This window comes from Phasianus colchicus, chromosome 1, assembly GCF_987193195.1.
Source record: "Phasianus colchicus chromosome 1, bPhaCol1.hap1.1, whole genome shotgun sequence".
Taxonomy (NCBI): Eukaryota; Metazoa; Chordata; class Aves; order Galliformes; family Phasianidae; genus Phasianus; species Phasianus colchicus.
Window position 1 is genome coordinate 66486720 of NC_143436.1, and position 7400 is coordinate 66494119.

The 7400-nt window shown below is 38.9% G+C and overlaps 1 protein-coding gene across 7 annotated transcripts in view; it reads left to right on the forward strand.

The window, feature by feature from the left end:
* The window catches only part of SOX5 (SRY-box transcription factor 5), a 632328-nt gene that overhangs the window by 184070 nt on the left and 440858 nt on the right, over positions 1–7400 (forward strand). For all 7 annotated transcript variants that reach the window (XM_090146153.1, XM_090146149.1, XM_090146142.1 and 4 more), the window contains one exon: positions 549–611. The gene's annotated coding sequence lies outside the window, so the exon portion shown is untranslated. The remainder of the gene's footprint in view (positions 1–548; positions 612–7400) is intronic.

Sequence of the window (7400 nt, forward strand, 5' to 3'; positions counted from 1 at the left end):
AGAGCAGAATCTAACCCTCTGCTTGAAATTCTCAAGCTATACTTCAGTTGCTTTAATAATACTTTTTGGATTTATTAATCTAGTCTCTCATTTGTTCTCTCTATTCCTGCTGTATCTTTTTTTTCTTCTCCTGCTTTAGGTACAATGCAAAGTTGTCTGAATTTACTGTCACTTTTTTCTATCGAGTTCAGTGGACAGTGGTTCAGTTTCCTACTTGCTCCTCTCCTTTTTTCCCTTCTGTAGACCCTGAAAGTTCCTGTCTGAGTTTTTATTCAGCTCACTACAACTTAGAATTGCATTCATTCCTGAAGTTCTGTAACTAAGCACCTCACTGTACTGTTGTCCTAATCCCCATCTTTTCACCATTGACCTTCAGCTTTTTTTTCCATTTGGGTAGATTCCCCTCTTTTCCACATACTGTGAGTCTTTCTCTCAAAGCAAGACTTACTTTTTTGAGAATTTTACTGAGGATAAAGTATAAGAAAGATTTTGAAAGAGATAATTGTGGTTCTTCCTTTGATATTTTTTTTCTTTTCTCTCCCCTTCAGTGTTGCAAGTAGAAGAAAATAAAAAGAAGAGGAGCTGAGATTTTAAACTGGGAGACTTGGCAGGTAAGAGGTGTGTTTTGCCTTTGCTGGGAAGGGTGTCTCTGGAAGTGCTTTTGAGAGCTGGCAGCAGGTTGGCTCAGCCCCGAGAGACGAGACTGGCCAGGACCTGCAAAAGTTTGGACTGAGCTTCCTGCTCCTTGGCAGGCTTCTTTGTGTTACTGCGGGTGAGCTCTTTGTTTTGCTGGATCCTCACCTGCAGTGGGGCCGAACCACTTCCTTGTATCAGGAGGGTGGGTTGGGGAGCTATGAGTAATTGAGAGAAAGGAGAAAAGTTTAATGAGAGGCTACAATAGATGATGGTGCATGAGAGGTACTTGGACAGAGTTGCCTGGGTCAAAGGTGACAACTGCATGGTGTGGCATACAGAGTTGTGTTTGAAGCCTTTTAAGAAATGTTTTAGTAAGTTCCTTCTGTGATATCTGTAACTTTATTGCATTTGCTTACTGGAAGACTCATTTGGTTACTTCAGTCTCGTTTCCTGTTCTACATGGTTTTTAATAGAGTGGAGGTGAAATACAGTATAATCAAGATGCAATGTTTTTCATATAAAAAGTTGTATTGAAAGCATGATAACAACTTTGGAAAGCCAAGGTCTTGGTGAACCTCAGTTCTGTCAGTGCTCACTCCAGGCAGATCTGAGGACAAAAAGCTGTTGTCCCTGAAAAAAACCCAGTCAAGCTGCCAGATCTCCAGCCTTCCTCCAAAGCTTCAAGTGCTGGAGCTCTTACAGAGAACCAGCTCGAAGAATTTTAAGCATCACATCCTTTAACCTTGTTCTTGGAAAAAAGTGCTACCATTTCCAAAACATTCAGCCTGAGGCAATCATGTTTCGTAGATAAATCATACAAAATGGTAAAATATTGGCTGAGTATGAACAATTGCAGGTAGTTGTTTAATCACTTGTGTCAAGTGATCTTAATAACAGGTGTAGCTACTGCTCCAGTCAGTTACATAAATTGTCCTGCACTCTTTCCTGGGTTCTTACTGAGGCAAAGCTATTGATATGTAAGATCTGCCTGAGTGAAGTTTGAGGTTTTGGCTTTATGACTGTCTTAAAAGATAGAGCTTAAATAAGCAGTGAGTGTAGTATTTGTGCTTTTATGCCTTTTCTGCATATCCCACAGTGGCAAGAATTTCTGGTTTGCCTCCCCCCAACACACCTGTGAGAATACATTTTAATTTTAATATTAGACATCTAACACCAAAACAACTGTTGCCCTGTTTGAAATTCCCTGCTGGGTCCACCTACCCTGCTTTCTCTGATGCAGGGATAACAAGATCTGTGGGCAGCAAGTGCCTCTGCCTCTATTGTGCACAGCACTATATGTTGCAGCACTATGCTGCAAATTTTTGGAGGAGGCTTCCAGGAACACATAATGTGAAAAATGCCTCATTCCTGGGAGTGGAAGCCCACAAGCACAGAGAGCAAGCTTGGCATAAAGTCAGAGGTCAAAAATATTCAGATAAATACATCCTGTATATCATATATTAATATATACATTGTGCAGCTGTCGTGCATATTAATATCTCAATAAATCATTTGCTTATTTGAAATAATTTGGTCCCTAATGATTGTGAGAAAACTACGGCATTATAAAGACTGATATTTAGTTGCAAAAGTTTTGGTCTGAGAATGAAGTATTTGTGTTTTCATTGTGGATGTCATTAATAGGCCTCTAACAGGCTGTACATGAAGACGATTAGGCCTGTATTGTTTGGTTTAGAAGAATTTATTTTCAGGGTTTGGATGTTTGTTTGTTGTGTTTTGCAGTTGTTTGTTTTTTTTTCTTTAATTTGTGAGTGGTTTGGTTTCTTGACATTTTCAAAACCATATAATGGCATCTGGTTTTTGCTGTGAAGTTACATCATTTCAGAGCAAACCAGTGTACTGCATCAGGCTGTCTCCCTGTGTATGCTGGGTCATATGTTTAGCATTAAGGATCAGTTTCTGTGCTTTCTTCATTACAGTTTAGATGTCTGTAAGGAGCTGGTAGTTAAAGTATGGCAGACTTCAGATAATTCTTCAGCCTCAGCCTCTGTTTCCACTGCCTTTGATCAGGGTATATTCAACTCAAATATTTATAAATTACCTTTTCACGTGCTCCTTTTGATTTTCATAGATATGCTTATCCATGCAACTGGAGAAGTAGATTTCTTGTTATAGTTACTGAGGATGTAAATGTTGTTATTGTAAACGCTAATCAGTTTTTGACTGTATAGTGTGAGGAAATACAAATGCCTGGATCTTAAAACAAAGAAAGTGCAATGCATGTGATAACAAGTGGCATGGAAAGGGTGAAGAAGACAGCTGTCAAATACATCATGTTCAGGTACATATAAAAGTACATATATATATCCATGTTTATTCCTGCAGTTTAATTTAACATCCTTTCTTTGTCATATTAAAAATATGACTGTAGAAAAAATAATCTCAAAAAAATTTGAACCATGTGGCTGAACCTGTCTTACTGATGAGAGTGAAAAGCAGCCAGAAATCGAGAGGGGGTTAAGAGGGTAATATTTTTTTCTGAATGAATTGTCTTAAAGTCATTAAAAACAAATTATTCAACCTTTTTACTAAAGAAAGTATATTTTTTATGACTTTTCCCTCATTTTTTTTGAGAAAAAGGGGATAGAATTGCTGCAGAAACTCTCTCCATGCAGATGTAGTAAGTTTCATTAAAGCTGCAGTCTGCCATTGGAACAGTCGTTGTAGGCTGGAGAATGTAACTTCATGCAGCAATGAAAAGGAATTATTTTGAGATTGCTTGCTTGCCTCAGAGTTTGTTTCTGGTTTGGTAAATAATGTAGGTGTGCTTGGGGAAATTCTCATCTTGATCCCACTTTAATCTGGAGCTATGGTTTTGGTTAACCTGAAAATCTGAGTCTGTGTGGCAATGGTGGGAGTGAATTGGGAGGAATTGCTGTTACTGTATTACTTCCCCTCCAAAAATGTCTCAGAATGAAACCAACTGCTAAATTGGTAATCTGCAAACTCACAATATTTGCATGCATTTCTAAGCATGGGTATGAGAGGGAGGAAGCTCCTGTTCTTGTGCACCATTTGTTTTCTATGTCATCCGAAACTTTGAGATCTGAATCTTTTATTTACATGGAGGGCTTTAGTTTTTGGTTTGCACTGGTTTTTATTAAAGCTCATGAATGAGACTTGCTGGTGAGAGGGTATCTCTGTGACCCACCAGGTCTAGAAAGTATCATATTTACATGAGAGAAGTAGGCCCAAATTGTATTGTGATATTTTGTTGGTGTGTTTGTGTGTAGGATGGTTACTGTTAAATCCTTGAGGATTTCATCTGCAAGAGCCTCTGTGTTGCCTAAAGAGGAATGAAGGTGCTTTTGTTGCACCGAAGGGATCCAAGAAAATGTTTTTTCTTATACCTTCATTTTGCACCTGGCAGTCAACCAGGTGGCTGGGAATTAGTGGATGGCTTTTCCAAATCAACAAGTTGAAATCATGTATGTCCTCCATTGATACAGCTGTGAGAATGGGACCAAAGAGAAAACTGCACAAGAAGTTGAGGGCACTAGAAGTGGTGCATGAAACATTCCTTACATGTGTCCCCTCCTGCAAAGCAGAAGCTATTGTTTTCTTCTAAAAAAAGGTTTCCCATGAAGCCAAGATCAGATTTTTAAAGCAATGTTTATCGGTTTGGGGATCACATTAGGCAGGGCTGCTGGTGATTTCTTGTCTAAATACTATGAGCAAAGAAAATCGCGTGGCTCTAAGAAACATTGGGCTTAATGGTGATCAAATGTGGCATCAGTCTAAAACCAGTGCTGCTAGATCAGGTTAGATGAAAAGGGGAATGAGATGGTGGCATTGATCTTGAGGAAATGTCATAAAACTGGAGTTGCCTTGGAACAACCTGCTTGGAATCTGAAATTGTAATCCAGTGGTTTATACCACTCTTTTTTATTTCTTCCTATCAGTGATTTGGTTTTATATGTCTAGAGTTGGATTCCTTATTAGATAACCTTTTTAGTTCAGGTGAGAGTGTTGCTCTCCATTTGCTTTCCTAGTAGCAAATTTACTTGCTTTACAGAAACACTTTAAAAAAGGAAATAAATTAATCCAGTGACTAAGAAAAGAAATGCAGTGATTATAAAAGCATTCCTAAGTTGCAGCTGAAGTTATTCCTCTGCCTTCCTCCTGTGAACAAGTGGTGTGCTTTTTCTAAACCTCTGTGTCCTAGGCATGGGTACACTTTGTGATAAGAGCATGATTTTATTTCTGTAAACCAGATAAGGGGAATAAGTGAAGCAGTATATTTAAAAGCTCATTTATTTCATTGGCACTTGTATCTGCTTGCCCTGGTGGGACACGGTTTCTGAGGTGGTTTGCTTTTCTTGGGCTTTGAGGCTTACGTGTGGGTGTGGGTGTCGATGTGTTCTTTCTTTTTTTTTTTTTTAAGAAAAAGCAGAAATGCTTTTATTTAGGAAAAACTAAGAGTCAAGAACTTTATCTGCCTGTCTTGCTTTCCATATATGTTTAATAATGTTGGTCTCTGCTGTCAGTCCAATTTACCTGGAAGCAATGTATGTCCAGGCTGCTTTTCAGAAGTGGTGAGTAGGTCTCCTTTTGTGGCTGACATGGATGTGCAGGCACCTCAGAACCTGTGAAAATCAACTAGTGAAAATCCTTCAGTTTTCCTTAAGCATCATATTAAAAAGTTAGTTAAAATTCCAAAAAGTGCCAGCTTCATGGAGCTGCTGATTTTCTCTGAAATACAGGATCAATGCAGTGCATTAATTCTGCTTTCTGTTCTAGCCTATACTGTGATCATTTGTAAAACTCCAGGGAGGAGGGTGTAAACAGGTCTCCCTTTCTGCTTCCAGCAAGTTATCTGTTTGATGAAGGGAGAAGGCTGCCTTATTTGCCAAATTCAGTTCTGAACTTGCAAGTAGCATTTGATTTTAATGTGAAAAATCATGGATATTCATATCTAGAGTTTTAATCAAATAAAGAAAAAGATGTTAAACGTAGATTAATTGAACCAAGCGAATAAACCTAGAATGATTTCATCATGCAAGTTAGTTTGCTTAATATGTGTGTGCAATAGGCAAACAGTTTTTATGCAGAAGGTTTCATGGCTGCAAAGAGGAGGCACCAGCGATGGCCGATGCTCCTGTCCCTGCAGAGCAGGAGGGACCTGCTTTGGGGACTTTGGCTGGAGTGACAGCTGTGGGTGTTTGGTTGTTGAGGTCCTTCCAGACAGAGAAGGTCAGTTCTTAGCATTTAGGCTTTGTGGAGCCTAGTGCACCTTGACTGTGGCTTCCTTTGTGGGAAACAAGATCTATCAGAAGATCATCTGGGTGATTCATGTGGGTTTTCTGCCCATAAAATCACCACAGAGTGGCTTGCTGCTGTTGTGCTATTCTCTGATATGCTACAGGGAATATCGAGTGGTGGAATGGGCCCTTTTCTTTGAGGCTGAACACAAGAGAATAGGAAAGAAATGCTGGTCAAAAGCTTACCAAATGACTTCCATTCCAAAGGCTTGATATATAGTGTAGAAGGGATTTCAGGATTGTTGGGTTTGTTGTTGCTGTTGTTGTAAGCATAATTAGAAACCTTCCAGTTCAAGCCTGACCCACCACTCTACTGCTGCCACCAGTATCATTAGCAAGCAAAGTGTTGCTAACAAAGTCAAATGTACAGAAGAGTTCTGGCTCTTTAAGTGTCTGGGCCGACTCCCAGTTTAAGAAACAGGAGTCAAACAGCCATCACTTCTCCTGTGCTAACACACACCCCGCCATTAGCAGTCTGAAGGCAATTTTAATAAAATACATAGCCCTGCTGAGCTGGTTTTGGAAGATAAATAAGCAATGCAGAAAAGAAGCTTTTGTTTAAAAGTAATTATTTAAACTATGCATTACAGGTAATTTTCCTTTAACAGTATAGCAAATGCTATCAGAATTTCAATAATAGCTTTGTGTTACTTATCTAGATAACATGATATTGTCATTTCCAGGAGCTTAAAATGCTGTTTTATTTTCATTTGTGTCAAATATAAGGGTAACTGGGACCTGAGTGTATATATATAAATATGTGTTTTCTATAATTTTCTGTGAGCACTATTTTCTTTTCCAACATTTTATGGCAATATAACCATCTAATGATAGTTTCATAAACTGCGGGCTTGATTTATTGGCCCAGCTTAAAACAGTAGGGTGAGGAGCATCTTATTTTCTGTTTTGTGTAAGCATGCCACAATTCACAGTTGACAGAAACACGATTCTTTGAAGAGCTCTGTCAATAACAACTGCTGCAGCATGGGAACTTCGTAGTGCAGAAGCAGACTTAGCCAAACACTGTGTGCTTCAGCCCATATGTAGCTCAGAAAAAGCAGGAGTGTTATTTTTACCTGTGAAATTTTTTGCTTTCAAAAATTACGTGAAAAACTTGTATTTTCTTTCTCCCAGTATTATTCTGTAGTGCCAACCTTTCAAATACAAAATATGTAGTTTACCAAAAGGAAGATGAAGTGACTAAAGGAGGAAAGCAACTTCTAAGTTCTCTTGAAAAAGCAGCCTCTGAATCTGATCTTCAACTGGAAGGATTGCCATCTGGTTTCAACAAAAATATTTTTATTTCTTCTAACTCCTATTAAGGACATTTGTATGTTTTCTCTTTCAGTTCCGAATGAAATTAGGGTTGTTGCTCAAACTGTGCTGCTGAGTGGCTGTCACTTGTACTACTGGGCTGCAACCTGGCTTCCAGCTCAGAGACCTCTGGTGTTTTTGCTGTGAGGAGTTGTAGCAGGAAAGGTA